The sequence below is a fragment of the Mus caroli genome, unplaced genomic scaffold (assembly GCF_978045245.1).
Source record: "Mus caroli unplaced genomic scaffold, Mus_caroli_1 scaffold_2, whole genome shotgun sequence".
Taxonomy (NCBI): Eukaryota; Metazoa; Chordata; class Mammalia; order Rodentia; family Muridae; genus Mus; species Mus caroli.
In genome coordinates, this window is record NW_028227257.1 from 10,482,899 (window position 1) to 10,504,921 (window position 22,023).

General features: G+C 47.1%; 1 long non-coding RNA gene across 1 annotated transcript; it reads right to left on the reverse strand.

Annotated features, from left to right (window-relative positions):
• Positions 1 to 6,058: 6,058 nt before the first annotated feature.
• LOC115030404 (uncharacterized) lies at positions 6,059 to 15,864 on the reverse strand. The gene is made up of 4 exons (XR_003836011.2): positions 15,745 to 15,864; positions 15,240 to 15,310; positions 14,000 to 14,573; positions 6,059 to 6,311 (listed from the first exon to the last, which is right to left on the reverse strand). It is a non-coding gene; the product is annotated as an uncharacterized LOC115030404 (long non-coding RNA).
• Positions 15,865 to 22,023: the final 6,159 nt, after the last annotated feature.

The following is a 22,023-nucleotide window of genomic DNA, read 5'->3' on the forward strand; positions in this document are numbered from 1 at the left end:
CAGTGTCACACAGCATATCCCTCTGCTCTACAGCTTTACTTGCAAGTGTTCATTGGAGTGAACCAGTCATCTATCAGTACTGGATCCTCCCCAGGACTCTTCTCAGACAGCCCATTGTTGTCTTGTGCCATGGAGCTCCTACAGCTATGAATCTACAGCACTGGCTCCTTCATGCCCTCCTGCAGTTCATAGACAGGGTAGATGTCGGGTGCATCGACTCAGAGCCCTGGATCTGGACCTGGTGGAGTTGAACTACTCATGCTGCCAGCTCCCCTGTGCCAGTGTCACTGGGGCCAGACCTCCCACTGTGGGCAGGTTAGGAGCTAAGCCAGTCTCACAACCTCAGGGCCAGCTCTCCCATTCCACATCACCAGGGCCAGCTCTTGTGCTCTCCTGAGCACCATAGCTGGCAAGGATTGGGGCCAGCATTCTTTAATCGATGCCACCAGAGCCAACTCACCCAGGTGAGGGGCAGAACCACCTCTCCTGAGTGTGGTGGACACTGAGGGATAGGGACAGCCCTTCCACCACAGGCAAATGGTGGGGCAAGCTCAACACAGTGCTTGGACATCAGCATGGCCTTTGGGTAACACAACCCTAGCTGTAGAAGGACCATGGACCCAAACATGGCCTCAGCTGGCAGAGTAGGTATCTTAGTCAGGGTTTCTATTCCTGCACAAACATCACGACCAAGAAGCAGTTGGGGAGAAAAGGATTTATTCAGCTTACACTTCCACATTGCTGTTCAATACCAAAGGAAGTCAGGACTGGAACTCAAGCAGGTCAGGAAGCAGGAGCTGATGCAGAGGCCATGGAGGGATGTTCTTTACTGGCTTGCTTCCCCTGGCTTGCTCAGCCTGCTCTCTTATAGAACCCAAGACTCCCAGCCCAGAGATGGCACCACCCACGAGGGGCCTTTCCCCCTTAATCACTAATTGAGAAAATGCCACACAGCTGGATCTCATGGAGGCATTTCCCCAACTGAAGCTCCTTTCTCTGTGATAACTCCAGCCTGTGTCAAGTTGACACAAAACTCGCCAGCACAGCAGGTCACTCAGATTAGTATGTCCCTTGGCACAGCCCTCAGACATCCGCACAGTCTCAGGTGGCAGCCTGGACCATTGACATCTGAGTGGCCTTTGGTGGTAACCTGGGCCACGGGGTATTGACACAGACTCCAACTGCAGCAGGACCACAGACCCAGACATGGATCTTGGGGGCAGCCAAGGCCCAGACATCACTAAGGTGGCAGATGGTTGCTCAGGCTCTTCATATCTGCCTGCTCTTCAGCACCATCATGTCTCCAGGTCCATCTCTCTTCACAGTGTGTGACCCACTAGGCTTCCCAGTCTCTTCCATCTCTCCATCCATATTCACTCAAAGTAGTGACGCTGGGTGCTGGGCGCTGGGTGCTTGGGTGTCTCTCATTCAGCTGCCCTGCGGGGCTGCATGGTGGGCACTGTCAAATCCTGCTTCTGAGAGAAACTACCCTCTGTCACAGTGTGTCACACAACATACACTGTCACTGAGATGTTCGATGGGGATTCGGTTTTGTTTGGAGTTCACTAGGGCTCAGAAAGAGAAAGCAGAGTTTATTTCTCATTCATGTCCTCCAGTCCACAGTCTCTCTGGAGAAGAATTCTCACAAAAAGAAGCTAGATATGGCAACAGAAGTGTGCTCGCCTGGGATAGACAAGCCCCACGTTCTACCGGGAGGGAGCAACGTCCTGCACTGATGTGTTCTGTAAGAACAGTAACCACATACACACATGAGTCCTGTAAGACCTGTGGGAAACTGGCAGTGTCTTCCCCTTAGAGGTCAGTCTGAGAAATAGCAAAGCCCTCCTCAAGGGTAGAGTGTGAATGTTGACGATTCGTGCAAGAGTGAGTGTTTATGAGGGGGTGACCATCATGTGCAGACTCCCACTACCTCAGTTTCTTCCTTCCAGACTTTTACAGCTTGACACTGCAGAGACCCCACCCCCACCCCCCGGAGACCAGCTAACCGCTCTTTCTCCTACTGCAAGAAGCACATTCACCGAAGCTCCCCATTGCTGGGTAATCGGTGCCATTCCATCAGAGCAAGCAGGGCCCATCTGACCCAGCTTTTCCACATGCGTGTCTCTGTGTGTCTTTTATTCCCCCTAGGACCATGCCACAAGGGATGTCAAGGCTCAGGTCTCAGTGCTGAGGAGGGGGGGAGAGGATGGGGGATGGAGAAGGAAGAGGAGAGGAGGAAGCGGGAAAGGGGTGCTGCTCTTGGGTGAACGGCAGGCAGTCCTGCAGATAGTATATACTTCCGAGGCTCCTAGACGTGCTGATGGGGGGCTGTTGTGCTGATGGGGAGGTTATGATATGAGTTATGAGGTTGCAGGGGAGCAGCCAGCATTTCGTCATTCCCTCTAGTGGCTAAGGTCCCAAGGAGGTAGAGAAAGCAAAGATGAGACCGGCCCTAAACTTCTGCACACACCAGAACTGCCATACCCACAGAAACACTTGCAAAGTTCTCAACTCTTCTTAACAGATGGCCAGCTTCTAGAAACCACATTTCAAAAGGCAACGCTGCTCGTGTGCATACGCACTTAGCAATATTTCTGAAAGATCTTGGATAGTGCGCGGTGAATATTTCTTTTTTAATTTTTATTTTAGTCATTATTATTGCAGGTACAGTGTGCATGTCAGAGAGTGCACAGAGGACCAACCTTCCAGACTCTCTTCTCTCCTGGGGTCAAACTCAGGTCATAAGACTCAGACAGACAGACAGCCCCTTTACCCACTGAGCCATTTTACCTGCCCCCAATCCTTTTATCCCTTTGTGATTTGTTAAATATTTATTTTGTTTTTATTTATGAGTGTGTGTGTGTGTGTGTGTGTGTGTGTGTGTGGTGAATGTATGGGGTGTGGGGGGTGGTATATGTATGGTGTGTGTGTGTATGGTGTGTGTGTGTGTGTGTGTGTGTGTGTGTGTATGTGTGTGTGTGTGGTAAATGTATGGTGTGTGTGTGTGTGTGGTGTATGTATGGTGTGTGTGGTGTGTGTGTGTGTGTTGAATGTATGGTGTGTGTGTGTGTGTGTGTGTGTGTGTGGTGAATGTATGGTGGGTGTGTGTGTGTGTGTGTTGAATGTATGGTGTGTGTGTGTATGGTATGTGTGTGTGTGTGTGTGTGGTGTATGTGTGAATGTGGGGAGGGGGGAGATACCTAAAGGGCATTGGAGCACCTGGAGCTGGAGTTACAGGAAGCTGTGCGATACCAGTCACAGATGCTAGGAACTGAACTCAGGCCATCTGGAAGAACAGCAAGTGGTCCTAACCATTGAGCCATCTCTGCAGCCGACACTTTGATGGTGAGAAGTCCTTGAAGAGGTCAGATCCAGAGGAAAAAGTATTTCCCCCTTATCCAGACAGCCCAGAGTATCATTTTGATATAACTATGCTACCGTTACCAGTCATGTCTGTGCGGGTGGGAGGTCTGAATTCAAATCCTGACTCAATCACTCACTGATTCTGGAAGCTCAGACAAGTTACTTCTCCTTTCGCGAGTCTCCTCAGGTGTGTAATTATTCTGAAATGTCATAAAATGTTTGACTTGATGCCTGAGGTTTTGGGCTGTTTGTGGGGGGAGAAGGTGTTGTGATTTTGTTTGATCGGTTGATTGCTCTTGGGGATTGTTTTAAGTTTGGTTTGGTTTGGTTTGGTTTGGTTTGGTTTGGTTTGGTTTGGTTTGGTTTGGTTTGGTTTGGGGGCTTTGTTGGGATTTTTGTTTGTTTGTTTTTTCTTATCTGTTTGTTTTGGGGGGGTTGAGTGACTGGTTGGCTGGTTTAGAAAGGTTGCTTTGGGAGTTGGGGTTTTTTGTTTGTTTGTTTGTTTTATTTTTTTGAGACAGGGTTTCTGTGTGTGGCCTAGGATATCCTGGAACTCGTTCTATAGAGCAGACTGGCCTTGAACTCCCAGAGAGCTGCCTGTCTCTGCCACCACTGCTCCGCAATGCCTGAGGGTTTGGGTTCTGTTTGTTTGTTTTTGTTTTTCTAAGTGTTCCCATAAACTCTTTATGAGACTCTAGAAGACACCGAGAAACAGTAACTGGGAGCCGGGGACGCTTTACGGTGGAGAGCTGAGAACCTGTGACGGACAACTGGATTTCTCCAGTCCCTGTCACCTGCCATCCGGTGGGTACTGGGGCCAGTAGACAGCCACCACCACCGTACAAGGTAGTTAGAACCATGAGAGCTGGTTCAGAAGTGGGAAGGTAGGACCAAGTTCAATTTGCTGCTGGTGTGAGAGGGTGTCCCTTCAAACCCCACCCACGCCACTTCCCAAACACAGGAGCACACATGCACGCACGCACACGCGCGCGCGCACACACACACACACACACATGCAAACTTTGTCAGCAGCTAATCGGAGCCCATCTACTGCTACTTTGTCAGTAATGGCATGTCTCTATGTAGGGACACAGTGCTGCATATGAAATAAGGCTGGTCCCTCGCCTCACACATTAGCTCCTCAGGACGCTGAGGCTGGCACTGACAGACAAAGGCTAATTGGCAGACTCCGGCAGTCAGTTTCTGATGACACGGTAGAAATAATAAAAGACAGAGAGAGGAACAAAGAAAGTTTAGAGGGAATAATAAAGGGACCGACCGTCTGCACCAGGAGCGTTTGCCGGTGAGCAGAGAGGGTGACTGGAAAATACAGGGGGATCCAGGCTCTGCCAACAAGAAGGAGCAAGAAACAAAGATTTGGACATGTTTTCCTTGAGAGATTGTGTTAAATGGCTCCAGACCCAGATGGACAGATATACAAGGAGACAGAAGTACAGATAAAATAGGTAACTTGGGATTTCGTATCCTAAGCTTGCCGTTTGCCAGAGCTCTGTGGCACACTCTCCACACACGAGTTAAATTTAGTAATAAGCAGAGAGCCTGAATTATAAAGTCAAATGGACCAACCAATGATAGGACTCAGGGGAAGAGCTTCGCTGTTTATACTCCCATGTATGCCCTCGAGTGTTCGGGAATATTTTTATCCTCTCGTTTGTTACATTGGCCATTATTGAATTCTATAAAATGAAGGAGGGAATATCCAGAAGGGGGAGGAGGGAAGGGGAGGGGAATTAAAACAAATAACTGTGAGGTCAAGTCTGTCTGAGGAGAAACTAAGCCGTTGATTGCATTCTTACGGGAAAACTGATTTAGGATTCCCGCTTAAATTAATAAAAATTCTGTTTTCAGAGTGCATGAATTTTACATTTTCGTCAGACTCGGTTGTAATATATTAAACCCTGAGTGTTTGCAGGGAAAAGGGTGTACTTCTTTAGCACGAAATGATCAAAATGGTTTTTTCCCTGCTTTTGTTTCAGAGAATTTTGCTGTCCAAGAAAATGACCTGGCTTGTGGCTTCCCTGCGTTCAGGCATGGCACAGCCGCTCTCGCGTGCATAGAAAGAGTGAAGAAACGGCAACAGAAGCATCCTTCCAATCCGGGAGAGACAGCTCGGCTGGTCAGATGCTCGATACACAAACTCAAGGACCTGAGTTCGATTCCCAGAACCCACAGAAAAGGCCAGGCATGGTCCTGTGGGCTTGTAATCCCAGCACTGGGGAGGCAGAGACAATCCCTGGACCTTGGGGTCAGCCAGCCTCACCTAATCGCTAAGCTCCAGGTTCAATGAAGGATTCTGTCTCGAAAAGGCAGGAAGACCTTCCTGAGCTCAACGCCCATGGCTATCCTCTGGCTTCCACGTGAGTCACATGCACATGCAGACACACACACATGCTCACCTGCACCCATGTGAACACATACATTAAAAGAGCATGCTCTGGGGTATTTTCATAATCATAGATCCAGTTTTATGCATGGAGACTTGTCCAGAGTTCTCACATCAAAATCCCAGTGAGCCCAGCACCAGCTTCCACCCACCAACGTCCAGCAGGACACAGACAAAGCAAAGCTAAAAACCGGTAACCTGTAACCCGGTGTGAGAATATACTTATCTGACTCTCGCGGGACAGCACTCTAGAGTGGTCAATTTTCATTTCATTTAGTTGCTAGTATTTTTTTTAATCAGTTATTTCATATAAAAGTTTGAGTAGTCAGCTTCTCTTTAAAACTCTGACAACGCGGCGTTGGAGAAATGGCTGAGACAGTAAGAGCACTGGCTGAGCTACTGTGAGGACCTCAGTTCAAGTCCTCGGAGTGCACATACAAAGCCAAATATGGCCGCGCACACCCTAGCATTTCAAGGAGTGGAAACAGGAGGGTCTCTGGGGCTTGCTGGTGTCCAGTCTGGCTCCACGTTCAGTGGAAAGATCCTGCAACAAAGAAATGAGATGCAAAGTGAGAGAGGCAGACACCGGAAAGTCTCCTTTGTGCACACAGTGCACACACACACACACATACATGAAAGGACAATACAACCCTCATTGCTCTCCGTTTAAGGACCAGGCCTAATTTCAAAAAGAAAGCCATAAGGTACCAGCTCCAGGAACAGACCATAAGTCCCAGGAATTGGCCATAGGCACCAACTCGAGGAACAGACCGTAAAATCCAGAAACAAGGTCATAAGACCCCCTCCCAAGGAACAGCCTGGGGATGACCACAAAAATTAGGAACTATCTTATCTCAGAATGGGCCATCTGTGCTGAGCAGCCCTACCTCATCACATGATGGGACACTCATGACATAGGAATGGAGACCGCCGATCGCCTAGAGAGTTCCCCCAGCTCCCTATAAGAAGGCCTTTGCATCTTTGTCTGGGAATGCCATTTTGAATGGCTGGCCACCCCTGCATGCTGGTTGTTTCTACAGAATAAATGCTCTTTGTCTCTGTGTACTATCTGTGTCTGGAGTCTTCCTTCAATGACTTTCAGACCCTTACAACACAACACACACACATACACACACACAAATGGTGGGAGCAGGGGGAGGATTTCCCAACAGTGCTGGATTGACACTGTCCCATGTAACAGTTGACTTGAGTGGACCCAAGTTTGATTCCTAGCATCTACACGTTGGCGCAAAGCCATCTGAAACTCCAGAGGCAGCTGATTCGGTGCCCTCTTCTGGCCTCTATGGGTACTGCAGCGCACACGGTACACAGACATACATGCAAGGGAAAAAAAAAAAAAAAAAAAGCCCATACATATAAAGAAATAAAACTTTTAAGTCGCTTTTAAAAGAGAAAAAATAATTTTGAAACTCATTTTTCCTCCCATGTAATGGTACTGATGGTGATGCCAAGCTTCCAGGTTAATATAAAGACTAAATTCCATAATTGCTGTGCAGAGGACTTGAAGTGCAGCAAATGGTCAGAAAAATAGTTCCTTTGTTACATAGGTTACTATATCACATGGTATGGAATGCTGAGTGTTTAACAAACCAAGGTCAGCGTCTCACTGTCCTCTTCGGAGACATCGTCAAGAACCCTGCACACATGGACATCCTCGTGGTGGCCATGGAAACCAAAGCTGAGCTTCGATTAAAAGCAGAGAAATGGCTTCCTCTCTGCATTGTGATATTAAGTAATATCAATGTTTCATGAACCTTATTAGTATAGGTGAGACAAAATAAGATATCGCCCTGGGAAATTAATTTTAAACACATTACATGTAAAATGCAAGGGTTCATGATATTGTTTCTAAAACAGGCTAATCGGAATATCATACATTTGGCTTTACGGAGCGCCCAGATTTAGATTAATCATATTGTGTTTTTATTTATGACTCAATATAATAATTGGCTTATCTGTGATATTAATATGCATGGATTTTTTTAAGCTTGCTTCTTCAAGAAAGCGTTCAGCCTGATGTTTATAATATGTTGATTTTAATATGCAATGGGTGTGTTTATATGCAGATTAAATTGGATCGCATTTATACTAAACAAGGAAAGCAAAATGCAGAGCAGTGCTGTGAGCCCAGAAACTCTCATTAAAGTAGAAGAATTCATCTCAGTAGCTCACCTTCTCAGAGGGGGCTTTGTGGGGCCTGGAAGCTCACCCCACCCAGCCTGATAAGACCCGTGTGTCTCTAGAAAGCCAGGAGACTTTGACTCCATGTGTCCCTCTGCTATGGTTCTTGGCTGGGGTAGGAAGAGGGCACTTGGCAAGGGTGGCAGGTGTCACAACAGACCTGGATGCCCTGGACTCTTATTCCTGGGGTTCTTCCCAGAGATGCCTCCTAAAGCAGCGGCCACTGTCACAATGTGGTGGCAGCTTAAATAAAACCTCTCGGAAAATTCACCCCACAGCCCTGTGACCACATCTATGCCTGGAACCTATCTTTGATTTTAGTAACATACTTCCACGCTTATTCTTGTCACGGGAGTGGGGGTGTGGCACACATAACATGGTATATAGCTGTATCAGAGTGGGCTCTGTCCTTCCACCGTGTAGATAACAGGGATGGAGCTCACCCCATTCTTCTGGCGGTACCTTTACTAAGCTATCTCACCGGTCAGGGCGGTCAGGCCGGTCAGGGCGGAACTGATCTTGGCTCCCCTACGTGATTTGCTTTGGGTCTCACAGTGCTTTCTGTCAGTAGCATGAGGAAGGCACTTTTCCTTCCAAACCCCAGGCTGACTCAAAGAAGCTGCGGGGCCACGTATGATGCCTGTGAGCTGCGAATGCATTCATAGAGACTCAGACCTGCACATCCTGGTGCTTTAAAGCAGAGCAAAATCCAAAGACTATAGACCCGCTGAACCGGGCGGGGAGAGGGGAGGGGGTGGGGGGGAGGGGCGGGTATCCTGATGACGTCAGCATAAAAGGGAAATAAGAGACACCCTAATGTGAGCCTTCCATCAAACTGGGGAGGGGCTGCCAGAGGACTTGGGGTCGTGCCTCTAGGGAAAGTTCATCCCAAGCCTGATCCTCCACCCTAGGGAGCCTTCCCACGCACCTACTTTGCTTCCAACTCCTCCATCTTGATACACTCCAGGGTACAAGGGAGAAAGATGGTTGAGTTTATAGCATGCTGCTTCCCTGAAGAGGACTACCTAGGAGGAGGGGACTTGGATTTTAAGTCAGTTTTAAAGGTAGGCCTATAATATGTAGCAAAATGTGCTAATTTGTTAACAAAGACGACTGTGTAAAATGACTATAGAAATGTTTATGAAGGGCTGGTAAGATGGCTCAGAAGATAAAGGTGCTTTCCACCAAGGCTGATGACCTAAAGTTCAACCCCTGAGACCACCATGATGGAAAAAAAAAAGAATGAACTCCTGAAAGCTGTCCTCTGACCTCCACATTCTAGGTGTCTCTCTCTCTCTCTCTCTCTCTCTCTCTCTCTCTCTCTCTCTCTCCTCTCTCTCTCTCTCTCTCTCTCTCTCCTCTCTCTCTCTCTCTCTCTCTCTCTCTCTCTCTGTGTGTGTGTGTGTGTGTGTGTATGTGTGTGTGTGTGTAAGAGAGAGGAGAGAGAGAGAGAGAGAGAGAGAGAGAGAAATTTCCATCCACCAAGCAGTCAGAAAAGTTGTTTGACGTGGGCTGGAGAACGCTTCCAGCTTTAACAAAGTTTTAAGTAGGGTAAAGGACGAACTACAACTTCTTTGTGTTTGCACCCCATTATTCCCACCTGCTTAACACTCCATTGTACACATGAAACCCTGGTTAGCATAATCTCTTACAGATGGAGAAATCTCAATAAGGCCTTTAAAGAAGGAAGAAATGCCAGGAAATTACCATCTCCACACAAAGGAAAGCAAAAAACAGGCAACATTCTCATGGGTAATTTCTAGCCCACTTAAATTTAAAATGACATTAAAATTATCATCCTGCTTATTTCTGGGGAACCTAAGTTCCTCCCACGCACCCAGTCCTATATATTTAATTCCCGAACAAACAATTTTGCCTAACCCCACGGTCCAAAAACTCAAATTATGAGCTACTTATTCCATCCAACCAAAAGCTTCCAGAACATAGAATGAGCCACTTGCTGAAGTTGTTATTATTATCCGAATAATATTGACGTTCATCTCCACTGGGGATTCCCCTTCAGCTCTCTTCTCAGAGGGTAGTTAAGTAAGAATTCTGACTCCTAAAAGAGAGTGAGGGATGTGTTTTGGCAGAGGAGAAATGACAAGCACAGAAAGCATGGGGCTTTCTGGATGTGGGGCTCTTCGCTTAGTCTCCAGGCTGGGTTGCATGAAGCAGAAGGACGATCAGTGGCCAAGAGACTGAAGCTGAGTGGTTGGAACTCATTTTCCGAGGGGCTCCTGAGGAAGAGGCGCTATTCCCAGCCCTTTGTCGGATTCTTCTCCTTTTCAGGAAGGGTCGACAGGTCAGGCACATTAGCCCATGGCAGAATGGAAATTCTCAACGTGTGTGTGTGTGTGTGTGTGTGTGTGTGTGTGTGTGTGTGTGTGAGAGAGAGAGAGAGAGAGAGAGAGACAGAGACAGAGAGAGACAGAGAGAGACACACACAGAGAGAGAGAGAGAAATTGGGGCCAGAAGGAAAGGGTACAGAGCTGTCAGGGTGGAGGAATCTGTCCCTCCAGTCCCTGTGGAACACTGGAACTGGAAAAGCAGGAAGTCTCTCAAGGAATGACTACATAGCAGATGTGTTTTCAGATTTCATGTCAATGACAAATATTGGAGAGTAACAGCTGGGCAGGAAAGGTGTTTGGGCCTCAATTACAAAGAGTGTTGATCTGTTTATGTTTAGACCAGGACGTGGCACTATTAGAAGATATAACCCTGTTGGAGAAGGTGTGTCAGTGTGGGTGTAGGCTTTAAGACCCTCATCCTAGCTGCCTGGAAGTCAGTCTGCTAGCAGCCTTCAGATGAAGATGTAGAACTCTCAGCTCCTCCTGCACCATGCCTGCCTGGATGCCTCCATGACCTGCCTTAATGATAATAATAAGAGGACTGAACCTCTGAACCTGTAAGCCAGCCCCAATTAAATGTTGTCCTTTATAAGAGTTGCCTTGGTCATGGTGTCTGTTCACAACAATGGAAACCTAAGATAAACAGTGCCCTCCACTGTCGACCCAGTTACCCATTGCTTAGGACAAGGCAGAATACCACCACTGCAGAGACATGTGGTAAAGGCAGAGTGGGTTAGGGACCGGTTACACCATTAAGACCTGTTTCCTCCAACCAGGCCCCATCTTCCACACTGCTGCCATCTGCCAGTGTTCAGACTGGGAATTCTGCTGTCTCAGCAGTGGGTACCTCCTCAGAAGCCAGTCACATCCCCCAAACCTATCAGCCTGAGGAGTACATGTCACATTCAAAAGCACAACAGAGAGTCCAGGGCAGCAGGGCAGCCTTCCCAGACACCGACATCACCAACATGGCCGAGAAGTACTAGAAAGCTTTGGAGCTTGGAGAGTGCCTTAGTCAGGGTTTCACTGCTGTAACAGACACCATGACCAAGGCAACTCTTATAAAGGACCACACTTAATTGCAGCTGGCTTACAGGGTCAGAGGTTCAGTCCACTGTCATCAAGGCGGGAGCATGGCAGCATCCAGACAGGCATGGTGCAGGAGGAGCTGAGAATTTTACATCTTCATCTGAAGGCTGCTAGCAGAATACTGGCTTCCAGGCAGCTAGGGTAAGGGTCTAAAAGTCCACACCCACAGTGACACACCTACTCTAACAAGGCCACACTGACTCTAACAGGGCCACACCTTCTAAAAGTGCCACTCCCTAGGCTGAGCGTATACAAACCATCACAGAGGGTAAATGGGAGAGTGGATTTGCCAGTGGGCTCCAATGTGGCCCTAACCCAATACACCCATCTCTCGTGCTGAGGCACAATAGAAGGCCCCAAAATGGGGAAGAAACTGAAAAGGATCAGAGCTGGTGGTGGCCAGCAGCAAAAGATAATGACTGCTAAATGGCTCAGTCAGTAAAACACTTGCCTCATACACAGTGAGACTTGAGTTCAAACCCACATTAAAGTTCTTGTGTGGTGTGTAGCCATGATCCCAGCCAGCAGTGGTGAGATGGGAGGCAGAAACAAGAGGACCCCTGGAAGCTAACTGACCCTGATAGAACCTAGTGGGGAAACCCCCACTCAACTCCCGATTCGGCGTGCACCCAAAAAATCATGAAGGACCATCTCTTGATATAATTACATGAGGACGTTTAATTACGGAGCTCCGGACGGACATGCATCCCACACAGGAGATAACGGATGTCGGCCACGGGGCTCGAAAACTAGGGGTTTTATGGGGTAAGGGGCTTAGGGGTGTGGAATTCAGCATAGCGACACACTATTGGCTTATTCAAACATTAACAGAAAGATTACAGGGCATCAGGACTTTTGTTCCTGTGGGCTGGCTTATCTTTGTTCACATAGCAACCAGTTGATGTATGACTTTTCCCGGCGTCAAGGGGCAGTAGACAGAGGGGAGGTTCCGGCCAGATGGTGTTAACTCAGATAATATAGCCCTGCTGGTCCTTGCATACCTTTTCATCTTTACAATCAAGATGTTCTTAGGAATGCCTTAACAACAGCCCTGCCCTGGCATGCCTGGGGGCTGTTCTGCTTTGTTCTCAGTCCCAGGCCGGGCCGGGCCGTGGGGTCCTAAACAACTCACAAGTTACAATATTTCATCTTCCTTGAGCCCACTTGGCAAAGTTCCAGGGAGGAGAGAGAGAGAGAGAGCAAAAGAGAGAGAGAGAGAGGACAACAGAGGCTATACTCTGACCTCCGTGCTCACACGCACATAAGTGCACACTGCACACACACAGATGTGCGTGCATGCACACACGTGCAAATGCACACATGTGAACACAGAGACTCTTCTAGGTGGTTTAAAGAGCCACATTTGAAGGCTTGGCAATCAGAGCAATGCCCAGCACGGAACCAATGCATGCCACCAATGCTTTGGCAGACAGTGGCCCTGGGGACACTTGGTTCTGCCAACAATACCGGACACTGAACACCAAGGTGCAAACACCTCCCTCCCCCGCCTGAATATGGCGTGGCTGTTGTTACTGCTAGTGGCTGAGACAGTCTTGTCCTGTTTGGGGTTCTAAACTGCAGCATGGAACCTACAGGTAACCAAGTGTACCCTCAGCCTTGATGAGGCTTTGTTGTTGCTGCTGTTTGTTTGTTTGTTTGTTTGTTTGTTTGAAACAATGCTGTAGTTACCTTTCTATTCCCATGACAAGACACCATGACCAAGAGAACTTAGAAAAGGAAGTATTTAATGTGGGACTCATGGTTCTAGAGCAGCCGTTCTCAAACCGTGCCTCACAGCCCCTTCAGGAAGGTGAGTGACCTTTTCGCAGTGGTTACATGTAGCGTATTTACATTACGATTCACAATACTGGCAACATTACAGTTATGAAGTAGCAGCAAAAATAATGTTGACATGAGGAACTGTGTATTTAAGGGTCTCAACATTAGGAAGGTTAAGAACCGATGGTCCAGAGGGTTAGAGTCCATGACCGTCATGGCAAAGATATGTCACACAGCAGGGATGACAACTAGAGCCATAACTGAGAACTTAGATCTTAAGATACAACAAGGTAGACAGACAGAAAAACAGAGACAGAGACTGGTAATAGCATAGGTTCTTGAAACCTCTAAGCCCTCCAACAAAGCCATACTTCTAATCCTTCCCAAACCATTCCACCAACCAGGCACCAAACTTTAAATTATATGAGCCTATGGGGGGCCATTCTCACCCAAACCGCCACAGGGGCGCTTTCACTGTGCAGCCCTGGATGGCCTGGAACCGGCTATGTAGATCAAACTGGCCTTGAACTCACAGAGATCTGCCTGCCTCAGCCTCCCTAAGTGCTGGAATGAAAATATGCACCTTCTCACCCAGCCAGTGCTGGCTTTCAGTAGTGGAAGGTGAGCCCCTTCACAGAGCCAAGGATTGCTCACACGAAGGAAGGGTGCCCAGTGCGCAGCAACAGAACTGACTTACGACCTCCGGGGGCTGAGATCTCTGGGAAGAATCAAGTTTAACTTTTCTGCTGTCTCAGCAGCGTGAGAACGCAGACTCAGCAATGTGGCTGAACGACAGGAAATCAAAACCCACCGCCCAGCTCCTTTCGCCGCCGGGCAGACGAACATTTATCCACTTCCGCCAAGACACCACGTCATTTTCAAGAGTGCTCGTCGGTGATCCACTGGAGATCTGTTCTAATCAAATTGTCCAGAACGGTCAAAAAGAGACTGGGCTCTCTCAGCTCTGTGCACTCCCTCTCTCCAGCCCTGTGACCTTTGTTACGCCCCCCCTCATCTGTGCCTTCATTTCTTCTGCCACAAACAGGAGTGATGGCTATCTCCTTGCCGTCCTGGATGGATGAAAGAGCTGGAAGAGTAACAACTCTTTGCCATCCCCATATTTACACTTTTTTGTCAAGTCACTTTGCAGATTTTTTTTTTCTGTTCTAAAATGGAGCCTTGCTGAAGATGCTATAAGTGCACGCCCATGACCCCAGCAGAGGGGACGCAGAGGCAGGTGAATCCCGGGGCTTGACTTCCTACATAGCGGGTTCCAGGCCATCCAGAGCTGTACCGTGAAAGCGCCTCTGTGGTGATGAGATGGCTCGGTTGGTAAAAGGCACTTGTTGCCAATCCTGACAGCCTGAGTTCAATCCCTGTGACCCCTGTGGTGAAAAGAGAGAACTCAGCCCTGTAAACTGTTTGCTGACCTCCTCTGCCCACGTATTGTGGGATGCAATTCTCCTATACACAAAGCATATAAATAAATGCAATCCTAAATAGATACATTTTTATTGCAACTTAAAAAAAGTTTAAGGGAGAGTTGGGTTCCAGTATCCTCATCCACGCCTCACAACTGCCTCTACCTTCATGTCTAGTGGGTCCAGCGCCCCCTTCTGGACTCTGAGGGCATCTGCCCAAATTCATGCGCGCACGCACGCGCACAAGCATACACACACACACACACACACACATATACACACACACAATTAACAATAAAATAAATATTTTTTTTAAAGAAAGATGGAGAAGGCAGGAGTGGTAGTGCTTTAATCTGAGCACTTGGGAGGCCGAGATAGATCTCTGTGAGTTTGGGCTAGCCTGGTCTACTATGGCAAGTTTGAGGACAATCAAAGCTATGCAGTGAGGTAGAAGGCAACAGAGGAAAACAAGAGATGTTAACCTTTGGCCTCCACACAAACACACGGCACACATATTACACACACACACACTAACTCATTATTTTAAAAATATTAATAATACAAAGTAAAAGTAATATCTTGCTTTAGCCAATAGAACACAATGAAATTAGTGAAGCTGGAGTTCCCAACCTGGGCCTCAAAGAAGCACTGGGCGTTGTAGGGTTCTGATGCCTCTGCCATGGGAATGTGTCCAGGATGGCCTGCCAAGGATGGGAGACACATAGAGCATCATTGGATCACCTAGGGGCCCAGCCAATAGCCACAGATACATGTCTAATCCTGTTGGAGCAGCAGGACCCTCATGGGGCCACTCTGAACTGAGCAACGAACACACGTCACACGTTGCTAGGCTCCTCCGGTAGCTGGTTTCTGTGCAGCAATAGCTAAATACCACAGGATAGTAGGAAACGTTTTTTTTAAAACACAAAAGAACTAAGCAAATCCTAAGAATTCTATAAATGTTAACGGCCATACTCTGAAGCAGGCATCTCATAAAATGTTAGCGGCTGTGTAATTTGAGGGATCACATTCTGCTTGAAATTATCAGTGAGACTTGTCACTCAAGGGCACCGTCCAAACAGATATACTTAATATCACGGTGGGTAGAAAAGGTCAGCTCCCTCACAACACGAACCTGAGTGAAGATCGGAGACAACAAGAACCTCCCAGATGGCAGCTGTCTGGAGTTTGTGCCTTGTTCGAGAAGTTCCAAGAAGTTCGAAGTTCGCTTAGCCTTGCTGACTCAACATTCACGCGTCCTGTGATGAAATAGCCAATCACAGCTAAGCCCTACTTAAGCCCAGATCAATAGTTCAACTCTGAGCCAGGATAGGTAGTGATGGAAACATTGTTTAGGGAAAATGATGTTTGGTGGTGAAAGCCTAAACAATCGCATTCGTTTTCCCAAGTTTAAGGTCAAACCAAGCCATGCAAAGGCAGACGCGGGGAAACGCCCACGTTCCATCTGGGTCGAAGCAGATAGGCCTCATTGTCTCTTTAGCGTGTTGTGTCGCACCCCACTCTGCCGTCTTTTTTTTTAACTTTTTTTTAATTAATTTATTTATTCTATGTAAGTACACTGTAGCTGTCTTCAGACACTCCAGAAGAGGGCGCCAGATCTCGTTACGGATGGTTGTGAGCCACCATGTGGTTGCTGGGATCTGAACTCTGGACCTTCGGAAGAGCAGTCGGGTGCTCTTACCCACTGAGCCATCTCACCAGCCCCTCTGCCGTCTTTTATGCACCTAAGTTTTTCTTAAAATTCGCTACAGCCCTCAAGACAGCTCCTCTCTACAAATCTACTTAGATGATCAAGAATCTGTTCTGTGAACTTGCAAAGAAGGCGGGGTCAAAGCCTTCAGAACTCCGTGATGAAAACAGAGCTCAGAGGGCCAGTGTGGTTCTCCTGACTCTTGCCGTGGTCACGATTTGATGACTGTAGCGAGGTAGTACTTGGCCTGACTCGGGATCTCTCTCATCATTAAAGTCTACACTTAAACTTGGGGAGATGCCTCAGTGGGTAAGAGGCCTCCTTGTGCAAACATGGAGACCTGAACTCAAATCGCCAGCATTTGTGTAAGAATACCGGCATGGCAGTGCGCATCTGTAACCCCGCACTGAACGGGGCCAAAGGAAGAAGGGTCTCCGGGGCTTGCTGGCATTCCAGGTTCGGTGAGAGACCCTGTCTCGGAGGAACAAGGCAAGACAGCTACAGAGGAAGAGACCTGATACCCTCCTCCGGCCTTCAGACGGCCACCCAAACACATGCACTCTGTTATATACATCAAAGAGATATGTACACGCGTACATACATTCCCAGAGATAGACACAGCGTAGATTTATTATCAACACACCAGAAGTATGCAATAGCTATTTTACCCATGGATAAACTCAAGTGAGCACAACGAGAAACACGCAATGATAAAGTCCCCTTTATACCTGGGTGAAGTGCTCATAGCTCTCTGGGTTCCAGCATTATCTGTAGTTCCTCTTCTGGGAGCATAAAGATTATTTAATTTCAAAAAAAAAACATCAAAACACCTCCCATCGTGATAAGGGCATGTGTGCCCAAGAACAGAAAGCTGAGTGATTTCCCACTGGCCTCAGGGAATATTAACCTCTTTATCATCCTGCGGTAAATTATTTATGGCTGTCTTCTTTGTTGGTTGTTTGGTTTTGTTTTTTTTTTCCATTTGGAAGTTCAACCCCATGTGCTGATAGGTGACAAAATATTCAATACATTATAAACCCTTATCACTAAATCAGAAACAAAACTATAGACTCTGGCCTCTGAAATCAAACTGACTGGTGAAGATCATTTGCCCCTGAAATATTACAGTGGTGATCAATTTAGTGTTTAAAAAAAAAAAAAGTAGTTTCCCTCAGCAATCTCCCATTGGAAGGCACGATGTTCAAAAGGAAAGTTTGTATCCAGCCCTAGGGATAAATTAAATTTTATGGGGAAAATATGCATTATTGCATGCTTATCTGTTTAACATATTATTCTTCCCTGCATCCGTATAATAAATATTTTTAATCATATATTTTATCTCATGTGTGGTAATTTGATTCTCCTCTATTGGCCCAAACATGCACAATTAATCATGGCACAGAGAAAGGCTTTCAAACCCAGATGTTAAAAGTTCTCATGTGCTCTGCAGAGGGACAAGCCCATGGAAATTAGTGTGGTTGGTGGAGGGAAATCATTCAAATTCTATTGTCCTGAGGGTAGACATCGACCCATCTGGACCCTCCCCATCCCAATGCTGCTCCTTATACAGCAGCCTTTGGTAGAATGCCCTTTGCATTTGACCCAGCGCCAGGAAGAGGGTCTGACCTCCGAGTACCTGTGGTTTTAAGACATCAAATTTAGAAGATATGATGGTTAAGCTTTGCTGCCAAGTTGACCAGACTTAGAATTACTTTGGAAATACGCTTCTGGATGTTTCCAGAATGGTTTCATGAGGTATCTCGTGAAAAGTACCCAATACGGAGAGCATGGAATTCAAGGGCTGTGTGCATATATGAAATGGCTTTTTAGTTATGGAGGGGAGTGATGCGCATGTGGGTACTTGTGGATGAAGAGGGGTGGGGTCATGAGCTTCCCAGAATGGGTGCTACGGAACCGAACTCAGGTACACCTTGCAAGAGCAGCAAGCATTCTTAACCGCTGAGCCGTCTCTCCAGCCCCCGAGACTTTAAAGGAGCCTCAGGCCCTGCTGTGTTGACTTACATCATCCCATATGCTTTCCACAAACACCTGAGAGGTAAGAGCATTGCCATTTCCACCTCAGAGATAAAGGAGGTGACTGAAGGCGGGAGGGAGACCTCTCAGGAAGCCATCACATGGACCCTGGTACGAGGAGGAGGCAGCCTGAAGCAAGATGGCAGTTATGAGGTGAAAACAAATGGGTGAAATCAGGGAAAATGTGGGTAACAAAAAGTCAACCCAGGACCACCCTGTGACGGGGCTGGTACCATCCCCAGGGCAATGTGTTTTCATAGGGGCTGGTGAGATGGCTCAGCCAGGGTTCTATTCTGTATAAGTCTAATGACCTGAGTTACACACTCGGAACCCATGGCAGAAAGAGAGAGCCGACTCCCAAAAGTTGTCCTCTGAGCTCCGTGTGCATGGTGTGACACCCACACTCTTTTTCCATCTCTCTCTCTCTCTCTCTCTCTCTCTCTCTCTCTCTCTGACACACACACGCACAGGCAATAACAATAATCACCATAACAAATTTTAAAATAAAATGTTATATAGAGAGAAAAAAGCAAATGAGATAAAAGTAATGACGAGATGAGTACAATCAAACATGTTTTATACGTGCATGGAAATGTCATTGTTTTGTATAGCTATCTGATAATAATAAAAATAATACATTGATAGATAAAAGCTCAAACGTGCCCACACCTTCCCCTGCTCCATCCATCTTGCATGTAAGTATGGATGTCCAGACACAATCCTTCAGTCTTCAAGTGGTGGAGCAGAGAGTCCCTGCCTGCCTGGCAGTCCAATGCATCATTGTGACACCGGGTGGACATTTCTCCACAGCATCATTATGACATCGGTGGACAATTCTACACAGCATCATTGTGACATCGGGTGGACAGTTCTCCACAGCACAGCTCGCCTTAGGACACCACTTGTCTCGCCATTTTCTGGGAGATGTTTTCAAAGCAAGCAGGTTTGTGGGGAAAGACAGTGAACACCCCCAGGGCAGGGTGTCGGTATGCTGCAGCAGGGACTAAGCAGGAGGCAGGTTTATTTAGGGTTTCTTCGGGTGGAGTCTTCCATGGTAGAGAATTCCAGGCTGGGGATTGGTGGCATGTCAAGTTCTGAACTTGGGAAAAGCCTAGGGGTTGGTGGGATTTCAAGCTCAGGAATTGATGTGTTTTCAAGCTGAAGGATTGGTGAGCGTTCATGGGTTTTTCAAACCCAGAAGTGACCTCTGACCTTCTACCCTACATTTCCTAGAATCGTTCTTGGAAGACTAGAGATCACACAAATTTAATGATCCTCAGTTACCAAGTTAACCCACTACCCAGGTTGGATTTACCAATGTAGCAGTTTCCTCTAAATTGAAACATTTGCTGGAGGATAGAGAAAAGAGGCTCTTAAAACTCCTAAAGTAACCAGCTCGCAAGTCTTAGGAAGTTCCTGAAACTAACAAGATTCCCAAGGGTCCTCCCCAGTGTGACTGATGGTGCAGTGAAGGACCACTGGGAGAAGAGCCTCTCTGGCCAGCTCAGATGCCTAGAGAAGATTCTGGACTGTCAAGCAGCCGGGAAGCCAGTCATACAGATGGCTCCTGGGTCCTAGCTTTCTTGAGTCCTCATCCACACTAGGGTGAGATTTTGGTGATGCAAATGTCTGTGAGTCATTTCTATTCCTGTAAGTAACCCCTCACACATGTTCCTGTGAGCAACCCCGATACATTTATTGACCCAAGAAGTTAGGCTTAGATGTGATATTTTACCTCAGTCTGTTATTGGTCCCTCGTCTTGGATGAATTGACATTTGTTCAAGTCTTTCCAGGGAGTTTCACAAACATATTCCACTTTGCCTACACGGGACACAAAGGGACAAAAGAAATCAACAGAAACCTGAGCCACAGGCTGCCTGCTGCACTGTGACAATGAGTCCCTTTGTGTCTGGCCCAGGAGTCATATTTCTTCCATCAGTGTCTATGAGACTGTTGCAAGAACATGAAATCTCAGGCCATCCACAGTTCTTCCCACTGAGGCACCAGCCATAGGGCACAGAGTTTATTTAGGGAGTAAGAAGGGCAGTTAAGGAAGGAGAAGAGACAGAGAACAACAGAGAGGGTAGAGGGGGAGAGAGAGGAAGAGAGAGAGGGAGAGAAAGGAAGAGAGAGGGAGAGAGAGAGGGAGAAGCTGAGTTAAGGAAGGAATAGAGATAAGGACAGAGAGGGGAAGAGAGAGAGGAAGGAGGGGAGGGGAAGGGGGAGAAGGAGGGGGAGAGGGAGAGGAAGGAGAGGAAGAGGGGGAGGGAGAGGAAAAGGGGGAGGGGAGAGGGAGAGGTGAGGCCAGTGAGTAGCATGCAGACAGAGAGGTGGAGGGGATGGTGAAAGAGGGAGAAGAAGCAGGGAGAGAGGACAGAGAGGAGGGCAGAGAGTAAGGGAGAGAGGAGGGGCCAAACAGCCCCTTTTATAGTAAGCCAGGCATATCTGGCTGTGTCTGTGAGAAAAAGCAGAAGCATCTGTGGGTTGCTCCTCTGGAGTTGTCCTGGATGTAGACTCTGAGTAGATGCCTGGACTTGACAAGATGCTGAAACACATATATCAGAGGTAGAGAATAAAGTTAAGTATGTTTGGGGACATTTTTTACCTTAGGTGTATATTTGAAACCCTTAGGTCTTGGTGGCTGGGGTGAGGGGAGTCCCAATCCCAGGAACAGGAAAGGAATCCCACCCTCTGGAACAGGTAACAGGTGGGGCTTAGGCTAATGATTGGCAGGTGTCCTTATCCAGATGGAGTCTGCTTGGTCCACGAGAGGTAGATTTGAGTGGATTTTCTGGAGCTTATTTGTTAACAGCATGCACAGTCTTTAAGGTGGGCTTAGGGAAGACAAAAACTTTTTGTGGAGCAGAAGGAACACGAAGGCCTTTTTTCCTTCTGTCTAGGAGACAAATATGTGTGTGTGTGTGTGTGTGTATGTGTGTATACATATATATGTGTGTGTGTGTATATACATATACATATATATATATATATATATATATATATATCATAATGAGAAACAATTTTAAGTTTACATTTAAAAGACAAATAGCGGAAACTCAAAACCTTGACCTTGCGAACATGATAGTCGATCATATAAATTTAGCATGAGAAACACTTTAAGTCTAAAGTTAAAAGACAACCAAAGGAAGCTTGGAATCTGAACTTGTGATTGCACGGTTGGCTCGGTTAGTGGAACATTGTATTAGAGTAGGGTAATTTATAAGAACGATACTGATTAACGTTAGGACAGTGACATAGCAAGGAAAGGAAATATGGAGCCTTTAGTCACTGGAAGCTGAGTTTAGGTAAGGAAGTAACAGAAGGCTGTGTCTGTGAAAGCGCGAGCATCTGAACTTGGGTGTCCTTCATCAGGAAGCCGTGATCAAGGGAAACCTGTGTGTCTTTGATAATAAATCTGGCAGTCTTAACAAGTTAACAAATTAACTAATAGCCGGGCGAGGTGGCGCACGCCTTTAATCCCAGCACTCAGGAGACAGAGGCAGGCGGATTTCTGAGTTTGAGGCCAGCCTGGTCTACGGAGTGAATTCCAGGACAGCCAGGGCTACACAGAGAAACCCTGTCTCGAAAAAAAACAAAAAAGAAAAAAGAAAAATTGACTAATGAGCTAATATAGTCGTGGATTACCTGGAGGTAAGGAGCTGGGTCTG